This window comes from Humulus lupulus, chromosome 2 (genome assembly GCF_963169125.1).
Source record: "Humulus lupulus chromosome 2, drHumLupu1.1, whole genome shotgun sequence".
In the NCBI taxonomy this organism is placed as follows: Eukaryota; Viridiplantae; Streptophyta; class Magnoliopsida; order Rosales; family Cannabaceae; genus Humulus; species Humulus lupulus.
In genome coordinates this window covers 212,911,743-212,933,368 of record NC_084794.1, presented here as the reverse complement: position 1 = coordinate 212,933,368, position 21,626 = coordinate 212,911,743, and the positions used below count along the sequence as shown (strand labels likewise).

Genomic DNA, 21,626 nt, shown 5'->3' with positions numbered 1-21,626 from the left:
ATTCATGTATTATACCATGCATCTCACAAAACACATTGAATTCGTTCGAAAAGTACTCACCGCCCCTATCACTTCTAATCACTTTTATTTTCTTTTCCAATTGATTTTCAACTTCGGCTTTATAGATTTTAAACATTCTAAAGACCTCATCATTGTTCTTAAGTAAATACACATATGTGAATCTAGAACAATTATCAATAAAGGTAATAAAATACCTATGTCCACCTCTAGCAATTATTCCATTCAATTCACATAAATCACAATGTATCAAATCTAACAAATTAGTTTTCCTTTCAACACTTGGAAAATGTTTCTTTGCCATCTTAGATTTAACACATAATTCACACTTATCATGGTCAACATCATTGTATACAATTAAACCACATTTGATAACTATTTTATTGTAGTATATCCTATATGATCAAGTCTATTATGCCACAAAGTAATAGAATCAAAACCAAGCACATAAGAGGAAGATGAACATGCATTATTATCAAAAACATTGTCTTTAGTACACAATTTAATCATCCCATCACACACATACCCTTTCCCCACAAACTAGTTTCCTTTGGATGGAATTAGCTTGCCGGACTCAAACACTGCTTTGATGCCCGGTTCGCTCAACAAATGCCCATTCAGAAGATTCCTACTCATATTTGGAACATACAACACATTGATCAATAGAACCAGCTTTCTGAGTGAAGTAAAGATCAACAGTCCCATTTCCCAACAACTTGGAGCTATGTTCATTCCTCATTTGGATCTCTTGCCCATCCTTTGACTCTTCAAAGGTTTTGAAGATCTCTTTATCATAAGTAACATGAATGGTGGCACAAGTGTCATACCACCATCCTTGCAGTTTTCCTTGGATGGCATTCACCGCACTCAAGGTTGCAACCAAATCCTCTTCAGTTGTGTTGACCTTGGATCCATTGTTTTGGAACTTTTGATACTTGAATTCTCTAGCCATGTGGCCTCTCTTGCCACAAACAAAACAAGGGCCTCTCACACCCTTGAATTGCCCTTCATTGTTTCTTGGGGCTATATCAGTATCCTTCTTTGGTTGGGGCTTCTTGTGAGTCTTCCCTTTGGATTGTGAGGGTTTCTCTATGTTGTTAGCCTTGGATGTCTTCACATTGGACTCTTCCATGCACTTGTCTCTAGAACAAGACTCCTCTTCAATCTTAGGTGCTTCAAGATCTCTGCCAAATATATCTCTTCATTCTTATGGGGGATCTTCTTTATATAGCATCTCCAAGATAGAGGTATCTTAGCTATAATCCCTGCCACAATGAAGGGTTCTGGCAATGTTATCTCAAGAGTAGACAACTTATTCACAATAATTTGAAGTTTATGTACTTGGGGGAGTAAGGGTTTACCATCAAAGAATTTAAATTCCATGTATTGAGTGATAAAGAATTTAGTGGTACCTTCTTCTTCGGTTTTGTACTTCTTCTAAAGAGCTTCCCATATCTCCTTTGTCGATGCAGTGTTTGTGTAGAGATCATGGAGACGATCCGAAAAAGCATTGAGTATGTGGCCTCTACAAATGAGTTCACCCTCTTCCCTTTTCTTCCTTTCTTTGATCACATCTTGAGAATCATCATCCTTTGGGGGCTCCAAAGTCTTCAAATCTTGGCCAAGAATGTAGTGCACCTTCAAAGTTGTGAGGACGAACTTGATCTTATCTTCCCATGGATATAGTTGGTAGAGAATCTTAGTGTTGTGAAAATTGATTTGATTAAAATGTGCAAGTGTACACAGTCACAAAACAAGTAATAAAGTAGTAAGTATTCAAGATCGTCTCCACCGGGATTGCAAATTAAAACTAAATGCAAAAATTAATTACTAAACAATTACACTAGTAAACAAATTGAATTTCTTTGATTTTCCAAATTAACCCAATAAAAAGAAATTAAAATTACTTAAAGTGAACTGAACAAGAACCTTGAGAGAAATATATGAATTTTAAAATGGACTTAAATCATTGAATCCCCCTATATTATTTTTCCTAAACACACTGCGAACGTATTGCTGCAGCAATTTTCTAGCAAAACTCCCAGGATAACAAAAAGTTCATTTAACACGCATAAAACTTTCCCAAATCTTATGACCTTAATTCTTCTACCTAATTAAACATATTCCTATGCAAAATCAGATTTAAGAACGCAATCACAGTTCAATTCTCAAATGTTACACAAGGTAATTAACATATCCCTATATTAATTACTAACATAACCTAACCTAGATTATGACTTGTGTCATCCAAGTTTTTCCTATTACATTAAACCTTTCCAGCACTAAATATAATTAAAATAACTTGTCATTGCTGGCCAAACAACAACAAGAAATTAATTTAAGCACACTTGAATGATCAAGGGAGATTTTACTAAAATAAAGTGCAAGAAATGGATAGATTATAACATAGGGTTCATCAACAATTCAAGCCACCAAGAAATTAGTTCATGGCTGATTTCATAAACATTAATTCACAATCAAAATAGCCCATAATATTCAGTTTAGAATCCAACTCAGAAATTAATAAAATAAAGATGAGGAAAAGAAGAAAGAACAAATCCAAAATGATGCTTGAGCTTTCTATGCTTGTTCTCCTTCTTCCTTGTTGGTATTTCAGCTTGTCTCTCTATTTTTTTTTTCTTTGCCAAAAATGGCTACTACATTTCTTATTACGGCTGGAGCATTCTTTTGGATATGTTAGGTTTTCTCTTCTCCTCCAAAAATACCATAATGCCCCTCTTTTTCCCCTCACACGTGACCCACTCACTTAAAAGTTGCTGATATAATATCTGTACCCACTTTGTGCCACGTCAGCCTCCTTTTACAGCAGGATAAGTGATGCCACATGCACTCCTCTTTGAGCTGATATTTCCTCCTTTTGTTTTTTTTCTGAAAATGCTGCAGCAAAACGCTCCTTTCTTCAGCAAACCCTATATTTCATCACAAGCAACACATAATAAAAATCTATTTGCTTTTCTTGATTTCTTTAGAGAGTACCATGCAAAAACTCTCTAAATGCGATTAAATGCTCAATACTTCACAAAAACTAAAGGATATGATAAAAATATAAAAAGAGAATAATGAAATGAAATCACACCATTACAAAAGTATCACTCCACTTATTCTTTTGTTTATAATAAGCTTAAAAGTATGACAAATAACTCTTTATTCAAGAGTTATCACACCCCCAAACTTGAGAAATTACTCGCCCTCGAGTGATGAATCTCAAAAGATGATGCACGACACCCAATGACAACAAATAAAAAGACCGAAAAGAACAACTAAATAAACAAACAAACATAGAGGATATACTTTGCCTAGCTAATGATTAAAAAGGGTAAAAGCTCTCAGGAATGTTGGTTTGAAAATGGGAAGCTGAATTTCAATCTTACACAAGTTTTAAATCAAATCCTACAAGTATTAATGTTGCTGCCAAAATATGAATCAAGTGTTTCTGCCTTTAGTGCATGCATAGCTCTTCCTAAACGGTTTCAATTACCAAGAATCAAGCTAGACCTTGGTCCTCAAGCTTAAATAATGTCTCCATATGTTACTTAGTGATTCCCTCTCCACTAATGTAGACAAACACTACACCAAAGATCAATAGGGCTTTATTAAGCTTGTAATGATGGGCTAGGGTGAAGGTAGGTTAAGAGATAAATTTTTGGCTCATAACGCCCTAAAGCACCTCACTTTTTCTAGGACCTTAGTACATAAATGCAAACATTACTCTCCCCCAAAGGCAACCCCACAAAACAATATAAATCTTGCCACTAGCCTTTATTACTAACAGACAAAGACAATAACTCAAACAACTTCTCCTTTATTTGAAAAGTACACCCCCAAACTTATTTACAAACATACATACTTTTTTTTTCTGATTTTTTCTTTTTCTCTATTTTTTTTTATATGCTTTGATGCAAGGGAGTGTACTATTAAATATATATATTTTGATGCTCTATATATATATTTTACTATGAAAATAAACAACTAGATGGCAAGAGTACAAGAAAATTGAGAACACACTCTCCCCCCAAACTTAAAATCAACATTGTCCCCAATGGTGAAAATAATCAAAATAAGAAAAGGAAAATGCTCACCCAATTTTCTTACTCACACTCAACTCATCACAACCCCCCAAAATGCACAACAAATAAATCATATAAAGATCAAGGTGCTAAAAGGGTGTGGGGAAAAGAGATGATAATAATAACATATATATGTAAAGGCTGGCTAAAGAGTGGTTGAGAAATAAAAAGGGACACTTAAGCTCAATGGGGTGACTAGGGAGAAAAATGCATACAAGGGGGGCTTCAAAGGCTCAAACGGTCCAAAGATTTCCTAAATCATTTCATTAATGCAGTGATGTCTAGGATTTCGCCTCAAGGAAAACCACTAAGCAATTCTAGAAACTTAAGCTCTCACAAGAACCTAACTCTCACTAGGCTCTCAAAACCGCTTAGTCAAGCTATGCACAACCTAAAGAGAGAAACAATGGCATCAATCAATGGCAAGCAACATTCACACCCAAAGAATATAATTTAAAACTAAAGTAAGATAGACATTCAGCTTCAACCTAGGTGGAATATATGGTCATATTATGCAAATCGTCATTGAGCCCCCTAATTAAGATTAACAAGACAAAATACATCCTCAGAACAACACAAACACAAGAACAAAATATACATCGAAACTAAATCAAAATATCAACAAAAAAGACAATAATGAAGTCAAAAGTACAGAATAGCGACAATACAAAAGCACTGAACAAAATAAGAAATAAACAAGCTAAGATAAGAAACTCCCTCCGCCTATTCCTCGGAATTGTCATTCGAAGGAGTAGGATCGTCTAACGGCAGTGGAATGGTCCATTCCTTCAAAATGGCATCATGAAACTCAGGGAAAGGTGCTGTGGGCCTGGTGAAGTTTCGCTAAAGAGACTTAATCAAAGCAGCATCCCGTTTCTTCGCATACTTAAAATACTCAATCTCCTGCTGCTCACTGTGCTCCACACGACTCAGGATAATAGATAACAGCATGGCAGTAGTGGAGGTAGGCGGCGCTTCATTGCTCACAGGTGCTTTACCACGATCTGATTTAGCGCCATGGCCTTGCACTCGGTGAATGGAAACCAAATCAATGTCGACATGCCCTTGTAACACTTCTTCCGAAGGGCTGATAGTAACTCCTGCCTTAAAAAATAACTGAGTAATCAGCGCCGGAAAGAACAAACAACCAGAATTCTTTTTGGCACAACTAAAGATTTCTTGCATAATGATCTGCCTAACATCGATACTCTTGCCTGCCAAAATACAATACAGCAGCAGCACACGGTCTTGATTCACATTCGTATCATGGGTGATTGGCTGCAGTGACCATTTGATGAAGGCAAGCCATACACTGGCTTCAGGAGTCACGAAAGCATAAGATAAGGCCCGGCGACCAGTTGGTGATATAGTCCAAGAGGCAGTAGGAATAGCCACGGTATGAAGCGCCTCATCAAAGTGTTCTGGCGTGGGGGCAGAAACTAAGTCCTGGAAGTCGGCATCCACATAAATGGGCAACCCATAAAATTCATTAATAACCTCTGCTGAAAAGGAAATAGAGGTACCGCGGACTATTACTTCAGGGTTCGCCTCGGTCACCAAGTTGGCATAAAATTCACGCACAAGGGGCACACACGCCCGCTTGGGCTTCAAATAGAACCTGGACCACTGGTGCTTCTCAATAACTTCGGTGATATAGGCTGGCAACTCAAAAGTAGCAGGTAAAAACCCCCGTTCGGGCCATAACTTTTTAGTTTTAAGCTTCTCAAAGCGTTGTGCAGCCTCCGCACAATGAAATTTCTCCGTATTGTGGGGTTGAGTAGATAGACCCGCCTTGGTGTGCTCGTTGGCCCTGGATTTTGTCTTGCGTGTCAGTGGTGTTGCTTCGGGAGGGGATGGTATAGGACTGGTGGTCGCTGTTTGTGTGGATTTGTGGGTTGGTTTGGGTTGCTGTTTCTTGGGGTGGGGGGGGGGGGGGGGGGGGGGGCTTTCTTAGGGAGTGGATTATGAGTGGTGGTTACTTGGTCAGGTGCGGAAGTCGGGTCAGCTGTGGATTTTGGTGTAGCTGATGGTGGGATAGGGGATGGTGAGATAGTTTTTGGCTTCTTTCTCTATGCTCTTGTTTTAGTGGTCATGTTGGGCAAAAAGGCAACAACTAATTCACAAGGTCACCACACATGAAAAGGAGCACCCAAGCAAACCAATATCCTGCTTATCAGTAAAGAGAGTGGGCCAGAGCAACACAGCAACAAAGCAGTACAAAAAAAAACGTTCCACCAATAAACGAAAAGCTGACCCCCAAAAGAATACACGAGTAGAGAAGTTCAATGCCTAGAAATATTCACAAGAGTATATCTGAACAAAGAATGATTACCTCAAATTATGGCTCGGACTGGGAGTGTACATTGACTCTAGTGCGCCTGGGTACGTGGTGCTTAGTTTCTTCGGATATGGCGTGGCTGGTGAGGAGGTGCTCTCGGAAAGACCAGGGGTGCTGGGATCGTGGTGGGTCGACTAGGTTCGTGAGGCGGATGTAGGAGAGGGCTGAGGGTTTGGCTGGGTTGGTTCGGCCGTGGGTTTCTGGGTCGCGGTGGTGGGCTCATGGATCTTCGTGAGATGGAGAGGCTAAGAGGTCGTGGGTTTGACCGGGTTTGATTGGGTGGGGTCGTGGCTTTTCTGGGTGGAGCTGGCGATGGGTTCGATGCGGCTGGGATGGGCTGGGTGGTTCGTGCGTTTGGTTGTGGCTGGAAGTGATGGGGTTTCTGGGCAGGGGAGCATTGGGCAGTGGCTGGGTGGGGAAGATAGAGAGGTATGGGGTATTAGGGTATATACAAATGTATATATATATTATAAAATAAAATAAAATATATAAACTATATACAGATATAATGTAAGTTGATAATATATATATTATACTGATATATATACAGATATGTATAGTGTATACATATAATAAAATTGCTACTGAAATCTATATATATATATATGTGTATATATATGGCTTTTTTCTAGTTTATAGGGTATACATATATATATATATGACCTCTCCCTTTTTTTTTATAATATTATATAGATGTATATGCCTCTGAATGAAACCACTACCCAGGATTTTTCTCTGCCTAGATTGCTAACATTTGGCCCAAGATGTGCTTCAGCAACCCAAATTTGACGTAACTCCTATTTTTTTTCCGAAATATTTGCGGCCATTTTGCTGGAGCAAAAATCTCGCAAAACGATCACACTCCAAAATCACTTCCAAACACCCTGTTTCTTGTTGTCTTAACACCTGAAACACCAAAGTAAACATAAAACTGCTCCAAAACATCACAATAAAATGGGATTAAAATTATAAAAAGTGAAATTAAAATAAAAATAAAAATAACTATAATTAAAAACACTCATATGTATATATATATATTTTCTTTCTTTTTATATATATAGGTATATTTACATAATGACTTGCTTGGATCTCTCTCTTCGGGTCTCCCTTAAAATAAAACAAGAAGCACAAGGAAACCCGAAGTACCATCCGCTTCATGCATCCTCCAAAGTAATGGAGGTCTTCGCTCGGTTGACCTCTCCTTCCCAATAGTGCTTAAGTCACTGGCCATTCACTTTAAACTCTCTACCGGACTGATTTTCCCTTACTTCAACAGCCCCATGAGGATACACCTTGATGATTGTGAATGGCCCTGACCACCTGGATTTCAATTTACCAGGAAATAACTTCATCCGCGAGTTAAAGAGAAAAACTCGCTGTCCTTCTTCAAAATCTCGAGGTTGAATCCTCTTATCATGCCATCTCTTAGTCTTTTCCTTATACAACTTGGCATTTTCATAAGAGAACAACCTCATCTCTTCAAGCTCATTCAATTTCAACATGCGAGCTTCCCCAGCAGCTTGAAGATCCATATTAAGCTTCTTAATGGCCCAATAAGCACGATGCTCTAATTCCACGGGCAAGTGACAAGCCTTCCCATAAACCAAGCGGTAAGGGGACATTCCCAATGGTGTTTTAAATGCAGTTCGGTAAGCCCAAAGAGAGTCATCTAATCTTTGAGACCAATCTTTGCGAGATGGATTAAAATCTTTCTCTAGCACACCCTTGATCTCTCTATTGGAAAGCTCGGCTTGACCATTTGTTTGAGGATGGTAGGCAATAGCGATCTTATGTTTCACACTGTATTTAGCCAACAAGGCTGCCAAAATCGTATTCACAAAGTGGGTGCCCTCATCACTTATTAGAGCCCTTGGAGTGCCAAAGCGGGTGAAAACATGCTTATGTAAGAACTTCATGACCACCTTGGAATCATTGGTAGGACTCGCCACTGCTTCAACCCATTTAGAGACATAATCGACTGCCACCAAGATATACAAGTTCCCAAATGACGGTGGGAATGGCCCCATAAAGTCAACTCCCCAAACATCGAATAATTCCATTTCAAGGATGCAATTCAACAACATTTCATTCCTTGCTGAAATATTTCCAACACGTTGGCAGCGATCACATCTTTTAGCAAAATCATGAGCATCCTTGAAAATAGAAGGCCAATAGTAACCCGATTGAAAAACTTTAGCTGCTGTCCTTTGACCACCAAAATGCCCACCATAAGGAGCTGAATGACAATGCTCTAGAATACTTGAAACTACATCCTCAGGCACAGAATGTCTCATGATACGATCTGGAAATTGCTTGTACAAATAGGGCTCATCCCAAAAATAAAATCGCACATCATGAAAGAATTTCTTAAGCTCCTGCCTATTCAAATCAGCTGGCTGCAAACCACTCACCAAATAATTGACAAAATCAGCATACCATGGTGTAGTGGCTTGGTTCACAACTAACAATTGCTCGTCAGGGAATGTCTCTTTGATTGGCCCTTCATCTTGCTTCTCAGTACCGGCCTCAAGCCTAGATAAATGGTCAGCCACTTGATTCTTTATTCCTTTTCTATCCCAAATCTCCAAGTCAAATTCTTGAAGAAGAAGAATCCATCGAATGAGTCTTGGCTTAGCATCCTTCTTTGCTATAAGATACTTGATTGCTGAATGATCTGTGTACACCACCACTTTAGTCCCCACAAGATAGGCTCTAAACTTTTCAAAAGCAAACACAACCGCCAAAAGTTCTTTCTCGGTGGTGGTATAGTTCAATTGAGAATCGGCTAGTGTCTTGCTTGCATAATAAATGGAGTGAAAGACCTTTTCTTTTTGCTGCCCAAGCACGACACCCACTTCAAAGTCACTCGCATCGCACATCAATTCAAAAGGAAGAGACCAATCCGGAGCTACAATGATGGGTGCGGTGATAAGAGCCCTTTTTAAAGTCACAAATGCTTCTTGACAATCCTTGGTGAACTCAAAAGCTCGATTTTGCTCAAGTAAGGAACGAACGGAATTAGAAATCTTTGAAAAATCTTTTATAAACCTCCTATAGAAGCCCGCATGCCCCAAAAAGCTTCTATTCCCCTTGACTGTAGTAGGTGGTGGCAATTTTTCTATAACTTCCAGCTTTGCTCTATCCACTTCTATGCCCTTGTTAGAAATTCTATGGTCCAACACAATGCCTTCTTGAACCATGAAATGGCATTTTTCCCAATTGAGCACCAAGTTTGTTTCTTCACATCTAGCCAAGACTTGCTCCAAGTTAGCCAAACAAGTGTCAAAAGACTCCCTAAATACTGAAAAATCATCCATGAAGACTTCAAGAGACTTCTCCACCATATCTGAGAATATTGCCATCATACAACGTTGGAAAGTGGTGGGGGCGTTGCACATCCCAAAAGGCATCCTTCTAAAGGCAAAGGTGCCATAAGGACAAGTAAAGGTAGTCTTCTCTTAGTCTTCCGGTGTGATGGAAATTTGATTATAGCCTGAATACCCATCAAGGAAACAATAAAACTCCTTTCCTGCCAACCGATCAAGCATTTGGTCAATAAATGGCAGCGGAAAGTGGTCTTTACGAGTAGCTTTATTCAACTTTCGATAGTCCATACAAACACGCCACCCCGTCACTTGTCTTGTGGGAATCAACTCAATTTTTTCATTAGCCATCACCGTGACTCCACCTTTTTTAGGAACACACTGAATTGGGCTGACCCAAGAACTATCTGAAATTGGGTAAACAATTCCATAATCAAGCCACTTAATTATCTCTTTTCTAACCACTTCCTTCATGATAGGATTAAGCCTTTGCTACTGCTCAACAGAATTATTACAGCAATCCTCCAACAGAATTTAATGCATACAAAATGAGGGACTTATCCCCTTGATATCCTCCATAGTCCAACCAATGGCCCTTGAGTATTTCTTCAAAACAGCCAGCAACAAACTCTCTTTTTCAGCTCCTAACATGGCTGAAATAATCACAGGTAAGGTCTCACCATCTCTCAAATAGGCATACTTCAAGTGACTAGGAAAGGGCTTTAGCTCTAATTTTGGTGGCTCTTGAAGAGAAGGCTTAGGAGGCTTAAAACTCCCTTCCGACAAATTCAATGACTCAAAAGGCCTCCTGAATTTAGTAAATGGCTGCTTTGACTCCACCCATGTAACTTGGGTTTCTTCCTCTTCACTTAAGCTTTCAAGCTCTTCAAGTGACCTCACCCCTTTTCCATCCTTACAAGCTTCCTTATGGAATTTTTCAGCGACAATAGACTCAATTACACTTAGCCTAGAACATTCCTCAACCTCATCTAGAAACTTCATAGCATTGAACACGTTGAAAGTCACTTGTTGGTCATTCACCCTCATAGTAAGCTCCCCTTTGTGTACATCAATCAAGGTCCTCCCGGTAGCTAGAAATGGCCTACCCAAGATAATAGGAACATCTCTATCCGCTTCATAATCAAGGATGATGAAATCAGCCGGAAAGATGAATTTGTCAACTTGCACAAGTACATCTTAAATTTTTCCTTCCGGGTGTGCCATAGAACGATCCGCTAATTGCAAAGTGACTGTGGTTGGTCTCGCTTCTCCTATCCCCAACTTCTTGAAAATTGATATGGGCATCAAATTGATACTAGCCCCCAAGTCACAAAGTGCTCTACCAACATCTCTACCACCAATAGAACAAGGAATTGTGAAGCTGCCCGAATCCTTCAATTTAGGAGGAATTTTACTCTTCAATATAGCACTACAGCCTTCAGTCAACGCCACTATTTCAAATTCACAAAGCCTCCTCTTTTTATTCAAAATATCTTTCAAAAACTTCACATAGTTGGGCATTTTCTCCAAAGCTTCCACCAACGGTATATTGATGTGAAGTTGTTTCAAAACATCTAAAAATCTTCGGAATTGACTATCTTGTTGCTGCCTTTGAAAGCGCTGAGGAAATGGTGGAGGTGGCTTGCTTGTAGGCTCTCCTGTAGCATTTTGCGGAGAAATTGTTGCAGCAATTGCTTCAGGATCAGCATTTTAATTTTTTGATTTCACAGCTTTGTCTCCTTTGTCCACACTACTTTGGATTGAAGTGGGCTCGCTGTTTCTAGTACAATTATCCTCAGTCAATTCCACATTTTTGCCACTTCTCAAGGTAACCGCTTTGCAATGATTCTTGCCATCTTTCCTTGGATTTTCTATATCACTAGGCAAGGTGCCTTGTGGTCTATTCCTTAGCTCATTAGCAAGCTGCCCCAACTGAGTTTCTAGATTCCTCAAGGATGCCTCTTGACTCTGAATTACAGCATCGTTCTTGGCCATATATTCCTTCATTAAACTCTCCAAAGATCTTGATTGAGACACTTGAGGATGAGGTGGTGGAGCTCTTTGTTGTTGTTGAGAAAACCCCGGTGGATATGTAGGCTTGTTTTGCATTGGTGCTCCGCTTGAACTAGCTCCTTGACCCCCCCATGAGAAGATTGGATGTTGCCTCCACCCCGGATTGTAAGAGTTCGAGTATGGGTTATTTCGATTGGCATTTTGATTTCCCACATAAAAAATTGAAGCGGGATTCGAAGGACAACTCTCAAATGCATGCCCATCTCCACAATAAACACAAGATACACCGACAACTTGTCCCATAGCAGCTGGTTATACCATTCCCCCCAAACTCATGTTCTTGAGAAGGTTAGTAATTGAAGAAACTTGAGCAGTCAAAGCTGTCAATGCGTCAACTTCAAGTATACCAGCCACTTTTCGACTTGTTAAGGCTCTAACATTGGACCATTGATAATTGTTGCTAGCTATCCTCTCCAAAATCTCATAGGCTTCATTATAGGACTTAGAGAGAATAGCCCCATTGGCTAAATCATCTAACACCATACGAGTGGAAGAATTGAGCCCATTGTAGAAAGTCTCCATTTGTATACAATGCGGGATCCCATGGTGTGGGCACTTTCTCAATAACTCCTTGAATCTCTCCCAAGCTTCACAGAATGATTCATCTTCCAGCTGCTGAAATGACATGATTTCATTGCGAAACTTGGCATTTTTGGTAGGGGGAAAGTACTTCATCAAGAATTTTTCAGCCAACTCATTCCACGTAGTCACCGAATCGGGAGGAAGGGTGTTGAGCCAAGCTATAGCTCGATCCCTCAAAGAGAAAGGGAACAATTTCAACCTTAGGGCCTCATCAGCCACTCCTTGTAGCTTGAAGGAGTCGCTCACCTCCAAAAATGAACGAAGATGAAGGTGAGGATCCTCAGTAGGCAGCCCACTAAATTGACCCACTGTTTGCAACATTTGGAACATCAAAGGCTTTAACTCAAATTGGGGTGCTTGAATTTCAGGCCTAACAATGCTGGATTAAGCTCATTAAACATGGGGGCAGCATACTCCCTTATGGCTCTCTCTCAATCATCAGCCATAACAATTGTGTTAGTTACATTATTAGCACCCTCATGGTCAATAGGAGCTAGTTCAATGTCTTCTTGCTCGTTCATATAGTAAATCACCGGAGAAAACACAAGAGCAAGCAAAAAAAGTCAGCTCAATAATGAAAAAAATGAATAAATTTCAAGTAATTGATTTTTACAATAATTTGTAATTTCAATCCCCGGCAACGGCGCCAAAAACTTGTTGTGAAAATTGATTTGATTAAAATGTGCAAGTGTACACAGTCACAAAACAAGTAATAAAGTAGTAAGTATTCAAGATCGTCTCCACAAGGATTGCAAATTAAAACTAAATGCAAAAATTAATTACTAAACAATTACACTAGTAAACAAATTGAATTTCTTTGATTTTCCAAATTAACACAATAAAAAGAAATTAAAATTACTTAAAGTGAACTGAACAAGAACCTTGAGAGAAATATATGAATTTTAAATTGGACTTGAATCATTGAATCCCCCTATATTATTTTTCCTGAACACATTGCGAACGTATTGCTGCAACAATTTTCTAGCAAAACTCCCAGGATAACAAAAAGTTCATTTAACACGCATAAAACTTTCCCAAATCTTATGACCTTAATTCTTCTACCTAATTAAACATATTCCTATGCAAAATCAGATTTAAGAACGCAATCACAGTTCAATTCTCAAATGTTACACAAGGTAATTAACATATCCCTATATTAATTACTAACATAACCTAACCTAGATTATTACTTGTGTCATCCAAGTTTTTCCTATTACATTCAACCTTTCCAGCATTAAATATAATTAAAATAACTTGCCATTGCTGGCCAAACAACAACAAGAAATTAATTTAAGCACACTTGAATGATCAAGGGAGATTTTACTAAAATAAAGTGCAAAAAATGGATAGATTATAACATAGGGTTCATCAACAATTCAAGCCACCAAGAAATTAGTTCATGGCTGATTTCATAAACATTAATTCACAATCAAAACAGCCCATAATATTCAGTTTAGAATCCAACTCAGAAATTAATAAAATAAAGATGAGGAAAATAAGAAAGAACAAATCCAAAATGATGCTTGAGCTTTCTATGCTTGTTCTCCTTCTTCCTTGTTGGTATTTCAGCTTGTCTCTCTATTTTTTTTTTCTTTGCCAAAAATGGCTACTACATTTCTTATTACGGCTGGAGCATTCTTTTGGATATGTTAGGTTTTCTCTTCTCCTCCAAAAATACCATAATGCCCCTCTTTTTCCCCTCACACGTGACCCACTCATTTAAAAGTTGCTGATATAATATATGTACCCACTTTGTGCCACGTCAGCCTCCTTTTACAGCTGGATAAGTGATGCCACATGCACTCCTCTTTGAGCTGATATTTCCTCCTTCTGTTTTTTTTCTGAAAATGCTGCAGCAAAACGCTCCTTTCTTCAACAAACCCTATATTTCATCACAAGCAACACATAATAAAAATCTATTTGCTTTTCTTGATTTCTTTAGAGAGTGCCATGCAAAAACTCTCTAAATGCGATTAAATGCTCAATACTTCACAAAGACTAAAGGATATGATAAAACTATGAAAAGAGAATAATGAAATGAAATGACACCATTACAAAAGTATCACTCAACTTATTCTTTTTGTTTATAATAAGCTTAAAAGTATGACAAATAAATCTTTTTTTAAGAGTTATCACTTAGAGATAAACATGCTTTGATACAAAACAAAGGTTAATAGATAAAGATTTTTTATTGTTTGAGATCTCTATTCCTAGCCTTCTCCTTGGAATTTCTTGAAGCTACTGCAATGGAATGAGATTGAGATTCACAAGCCTTGATCCCTCATACAAGTCAAGCTTTCATGATGTTGATCTTAGCGAAAACTAGTAATCTTGAAATCTAGAGAGAGAGAGAGAGGGAGAGAGGTTAGTGATCAAGTCACCAATTAACTCAAATGAACCCTTTAAATAGTATCAGAACCTCATTAGACTCAACCAATGAGAATAGAGCATTTTAATTTTAATTTTGGAGCCAAAACACGTCACTGTGGACACGAATGGATGACTCAGGCGACAATAGACCAGGAAACACATCGCCTGTTGCTAGGCAACGCTTCATCTGGCAACAGGTGATTTGTCACCTGGTCTTTAATATTTCTCCGTACGACGCGTCCCCTCCCAGAGGCAACGCATCACTGACGCCTCTTTGTTGACTCTCAAAAAAATTTCTCAAGACATCCCTAAATGCTCCCACACTTTATGAGTACTCTCATATACTCCAAAGAAACACTTTGGACCTAAAAATATGATTTATAAATGCCTATACTTAAAGTAAACTCTCAAATGTTTACTTTTGTGAAATCATTATGGTTTTTGCACCTCTTCGTGCCTAACAATTTCACCATGTATTTAACCAATCACAACACTAAGTACTCTAACATTACATACAAGGACCCTCATCTCAACAAGAGCCATGCACATGATTTCAAAGAGCATTTCTTCTTCGCCAACGACTTCCCGCTTCCGGTCAACCCCACTCTAATCCTGGAGTTCTCCAGGTTTTGTAAGTTTCTTATTACCTTCTGAGCTTCCATTCTCCAACAATCATAGCTTCTTTTATACTAGTTGTCTTCCTTTGTTTAGGTTTATTTCGTTGCACGCCTTTTGTCCAGGCTTTCAAAGAGTGCCTGAAGGTGATGAATGATATCCCGGATGTGGACCGGGAGCTTAGCCAGCAAATAATGGAGGATAACTTGGTTGTTGTAGGGCTTCTCCAAAGGGGGCAGTGCATCAATAACCTGGACCTGTCTCGCTTTAGGAATTCCACTAAGTCTAGGGTGATGGTTGCAGCCTACATAAATGACATCAATGGATTGGCCCACAACCATTCTAATTAGCGGTTGGCGGTGGAGCGCTTGGGCTATCCGAGAAGCCCAAGAAGCTCGATTAAACCAGGATCTTGAGGATGATCTTCAGGCAAGCATCGAGTCATCCTTTCTATACCAAGGTAAATCTCCCATTATTGTTAATTATGCTAAGTTTGTGGGAGATAGAGTAAGTCTTGAACACGTTTGGGCTTCTCCATCACTTCTCTGGTACATCCTCAGCTTTGATTGTCAGTGGACTCGTGGCTTTATACCCTTGGATGATGCGACTTCCTTCCATGTGAGGTGGATCTACAAATATGAAACTAACACCACTCATGAGATGGGAAGGCTCATGAGGAAGTTCGAGCACCCGATGCTTCACATGGACAAGCATCCTGAGAAGTTCGCGTGCTCGTTAGAAACCTGCGTGCTGTCGACATAGTTGTTATTTTCATTTTTTACAAGTGTCTCCCTTGTTTATATAAGTACTAACACTAGTTTCATCTCCTTGCCAATCATATGGGTTTGACGTACATAGCCTACACTTCCCAGAGATTGATCAAGGGACCAAGCGGATCCGAGGACGGAGGATCCTAAAGGCCCCACAAGGGGGTAGAATCTTCTCCACCCCATAAAAGATAGCGGGTTTCCTCATATCCAAGTGAGGAGCGTCGGGTGGAGGACACACCCATTTTTAAGGTGTCTTTGGGTGGATCATCCCCCAAAGATGGAGCACAAGTCTCCAGGGTTGCTGAAATCCTCGATGTTGCTAGAGTTCTTGAGGAGGTGGAGGACCAACGTACTGGTGTACCCGAAGCAATATGAAGCGGCGCTCCCTGAGCGATTCAAGGAAATGGTGGAGCACTTTGATGCTCACTGGGGGAGGGTAATAAATCCCTTCATGAGATAGCCAACCACCTCCGTCAATCCAAACCACCAAAGGAGAGGCCTTTGGAGCCTCCGATAGACTGGGCTCAATTAGAGAGCCTTTTCGTAAAGATGCTCAGTGAAGTCATTGCTCTCCTGGTAGTGGAACTTCTCCAGTGAGTCAGCTCTACAATGTATGAGTTGACAGCTCGCAGCTTCACCTAGTTGTGCAATGACAACAAGACCTCCCTCGTCTCCACATGCCAATATGCCACAATGAAGGTAAGTTTCTTCTCCATAGTCTGCCTTTGTTTTGTGTTGTAATTCTTTACATTGACTAACTTTGTTTTTGTTCCCTTTCAATTGGCTTTGTTGGCACAAAGAATTGCAGACATCATGATTGAGAAGTCCTTCAAGCTCCAAAGGGTATATGAGAAGATGACCACTCTGAAGGCCCAGACTAGCATGCCACCGGAGGAGCTGGCCCAAATGAAGGTAGTGTTTCATAAGAGAAGGCCCGTTCTTGGGCATTCGATGAGGCAGCAACCAAGGTTGAAAAGGAGAAGGCCCAGAAAGCCAAGGCAGAGATTGGCAAGGATCAGTAAGAAGCCACCATGGCCCAGGGGGAAGCTTCTCAAATCTTGGATGAAGCTGCCAAGGCTCGTGGTGAAGTTTCTCAGGTAGTTTAATAGGCTCAGTTGGCTGAAGAAAATGCTAAGTTGGCTAAGGAGGAGGCCTCTCAGGTGACGGATGGATGTAGAGTGTCTTTGGGAGGCATATTACGTGATACATTCTGAGGTAGAGACCACCGAGAATGAGGTCGATAGTATTGTTGCAAATGCTTTTTACATGACCTAGTTTAACAACCGGGATATAGACCTCATTTTACCTAGAGAGCCCGATTCTACACTATTACTCTTCGAGAAGCAACTCACTTTTTTGTATAGACCGGGATATAATTTTTTGTATTTTTGTGACTAGGCTTGCAATTCATTATTTTGGCGTATAAAAAAATTTAATGCTCAAGCCCTCGAGTAATGTTGTAAATATTTACTCAATAGATTTTATGCTATATTTTACTTGCCTTCTTTGCCTTTTACATACACCTATATACTTTACATACAACGCTTAGTAATAATGCAAATCGGACTTGCAAATGTACAAGGTTTTTTCAATTTCCTTACATAATATAGCATCACAAAAATAATTTAACTTGTTTTTATCAATTATTCGTGGGCCCAAGTCTAGGAAATTCAAGACTTGTATGCCCAAGTTTAGGCAACTTTGGACTTGTGCCCAAGTCTAGGCGACTCGAGACTTGTGAGCCCTTTCCATTTTCAGTCCTCAAGAACTTAGTGCTGCTTCTCCGGTGCTTGGTCCTCGGGAAATGAGTTGAGATTTTAGGCTTGGTAAGGGCTTTGGATTTTTCGGTGCTAGATAACTCCTAGGTACCCCATAGAGGTTCCTCTTGATGATGTTTTTAGGCTTGTTGGTTCTCGCAAGCTTTGCGACGCTAGTTTTAGTCTAAGGTGCCCCATATAGGCTTCTCTTATTGATTTCCCTAGGTCTTGCTTCGCAGGAACTCTTTCAAGCTTTGTGACACTAGGTTTATACTAAGGTACCCTTTTTAGGTTCCTCTTATTGAGTTCCTTAGGTCTTAATCCGCGAGCAGTTATCCTCGTAGGGTGACTTTACTCCTTACTTATGCCGTAAAGTGATCGGAGACAGCGGCCTGTGTTCACTTGTCCGGGTATGCGAGCGAGTACATCTTCTGGTAGTAACATATAAATAAAATAAATAATAAAAACAAAAATACAAGAAAATTTTCTAAATTTCACCTATCGTGTTTTGTGCACACTATTTTCATTAAGTGCACATAGGCCACATATGAATAATAAAATTAAAAATACATGATTGCTTGCATTTCTAGTAATACTGGCGAAGGTGCTCCACATTCCATGCATGAGGGATCAACTCCTTGTTTAGTCGAGCCAGTTTGTAATTCCCAGGACATATGGTGCTCTCGACTTGGAAGGGCCTTTGTAGTTTGGGCCCAACACTCCAACACTTAGATATCGGGTCGCCACCAAAACTCTCCACAACACTAAGTCCCCGACGTCGAAATTTCTATCCTTCACTTTAGAATTCAGGTACTTGGCAAATGTTTATTGGTAGGAAGCTACTCAAAGATGGGCAGCTTCTTAAAGCTTTTAAACTAGGACCAATGATTCCTGAAGTAAAGTGTTATTGGTAGTCAGTTCATATGTTTCTCTTTGATGCGTGGAGATAGCAGCCTCAATTGGGAGCATGGATTCATACCTATAGGCCATGGAGAATGGTGAATGGCCAGTGGACACCCTAACAATGGTACGATCTCCATAGTACTGTAGGCAGTTCCTCTGGTCAAGCGCCTTTCTCCTGTTCCAGTCTTTTCTTCAAAGTGGCCTTAAGCCTCTTGTTGATAGCTTCCACTTCTCTATTTTCCCGAGGATGAGCTACGAAGGAGAATATCTTTATGACTCTGTGTCTTTCGCAAAAATCAGTGAACAAATCACTGTCAAATTGTAGGACATTGTTGGAGACTGTCTTTCTCGGGAGCCTGTAGCGGCAAAATATGTTCTTAATGACGAAGTCTAATGCCTTCTTGGAGGTGATTGTAGCGAGAGGTTTAGCCTTAACCCAATTTTTCAAGTAGTCAACTGCCATAATCACATACTTTACTCCTCCAATTCTCGTGGTCAAGGAACCTATTAGGTCAATGCCTTAGACTACAAAATTCCAAGGGCTTGTCATCTGAGTAAACTCATTTGGAGGAGCTCGTGGGATGGTAGCCTATCACTGGCATTTGTCACATCTCTTGACATAATCCTTTTAATCGATTTTCATGTGGGCCAGAAATACCCTTGTCGCAGAGTCTTCTTGGCGAGGCTTTGCCCCTCATAATGGTCACCGTAAAAGCCTTCATGCACTTCTTGGAGGATGAGTTTGGCTTCCTGCTCGGACACACATCGGATTAGTGGTAGTGCATATCCTCGCATATATAACTTTTTATCCGTGACCACATATCGAAGATCTTGATAAAGTAGATCCTGAGCCACTTTCTTGTCCTACGGTAGTTCTCCGAACACAAGATACTTTGGTATAGGCATCATCCAACTATCATGTGGTTGGATTGTTTCCTCTTCCTCAGGAACAACGATTCTTGGAGAAGCCAAGTAGTCAATTGGGACCACATTGATCATCTCCACATCTTTAGTGGTTGCTATCTTGGCTAGAGCATCTGTGTTGGAGATCGGTTCCCGTGGAACTTGTTGGATGGTAAATCTCTTGAAGATGTGCAATATTTCTTGGGTCTTGGCTAGGTAGGCAGCAATCCTAGTTCCTCAATACTGGTACTCTCCAGGGAAATTTTTCACAACTAGCAAGGAATGACTATAGATTTCGAGTGCCTCAACTTTAAACTCCAGGGAAACTCATAATCCCACTAAGAGGGCTTCATATTCAACCTCATTGTTCGATGCGTCAAACCTAAACCTTAGAGCACTATCAATCATGTGTCCCTCAGGGATACCAAGATTAGCCCTACTTTGGCCTCGTTCTTATTGGAAGACCCATCCAAATATAGATTCCATACAAGCCTAATGGGTAGGGCCTCCTCAGGCCCTTCATTTATTCTAGCGCACCCAGTGGTGAAGTTTTCCAGCAATTATTCTTCTATGGCAGTCCTCAGATGGTAAGTCATGTCGAATTGACTAAGTTTGACAACCCATTTGATGAGTCTCCTGGAGGACTCCGACCTTTGGAGGACGTGCCTGAGTGGCCAGTTGGTGAGCACTATTGATGGGATATGCCTTGAAATATATCCTTAGCTTCTTAGAAGCTATCATCAAACAAAAATTGAGCTTTTCCATTAGCAGATATTTGGATTCCACTCTGAGGAGTCACTTGCTAACATAATAGACTAGATGTTGGGAGCGGCCCTTCTCGCTTACCTGCACTGATGGCATACTTTGTGATGGCCTTGCAGATTAGTAGAGGCTCTCCATCTACTGGCTTTAGCAGTATCATAGGATTAGTCATGTGCGCCTTGAGCTGCTGAATGGCTTGCTCATATTCAACCAAGGGTGTTGAAGAAGGGAATCCACTTGTCAGTGGCCTTCGATACAAAGCGTCTAAGAGCCGTTATCCGACCAGTCAGACTCTGCATGTCTTTGTGCTTCCTAGGGCACAACAACTCGATCAATGATGAGATCTTCTCGTTGTTTGCTTCTATTCCTCGGGCGCTCATAATAAATCCAATGAACTTCTCGGAGGCTACTCCAAATGTGCAGTTTTGGGATTCAGTTTCATCCTAAACCTAAAGGGACCAAGAAAGTTTCCACCAAGTCTTTCAAGTGCTCCAGGGTTATCTGAACTTGACCAGAATGTTGTCCATATACAATTCCATGTTCTGACCAAGTTAGTTCTTGAAAATTTTGTTCACCAATGATAAGTGGCCTCTACATTCTTCATGCCAAAGGCACCACCTTGAAGCAATTGACGCCCTTGTCTATTTGGAAGCTGGTGTGTTCTTTGTCCATGACATGCATGGAGATCTAGTTGTACCCCGAGTAGGCATCCATGAATGTCAGAAGCTCGTACACAGAGGTAGCATCTACCATTGGTCAATTATTGGCAAGGGGAAGCAGTCCTATGGGCATGCTTTATTAAGGTCGATGAAACAATATAGGTCCTCCAAGTCCTGTTAGGCTTCAGGATCGGCACTAGGCCAACCATTTGGGGCTTTAACCTCCCATATGAACCCGTTCCTGGGAAGTTTGTCAACCTCTGCTCTTATGGTCTCCGCCCTTGTCGGGTCTAGCAGCATTCTTTTTTGTTGCACTGGGGCAACATTAGGGTCCACATTCAGGGTGTGGCAGATAATGTTGGGGTTGATACCCGTCATGTGTGCATGAGAGTAGGAAAAAACATCCTGGTTCTTGCACAGAAATCTTACCAAGGCTTATTGGACTTCCACTTTGAGGTTCTTCCC

The 21,626-nt window shown here is 40.2% G+C and overlaps 1 non-coding gene across 1 annotated transcript; it reads left to right on the top strand.

Annotated features, from left to right (window-relative positions):
* The first annotated feature begins 12,378 nt into the window (after positions 1-12,378).
* On the top strand, positions 12,379-12,485 carry LOC133820044 (small nucleolar RNA R71). The gene has a single exon (XR_009886478.1). It is a non-coding gene; the product is annotated as a small nucleolar RNA R71 (small nucleolar RNA).
* The last annotated feature ends 9,141 nt before the right edge of the window (positions 12,486-21,626 follow it).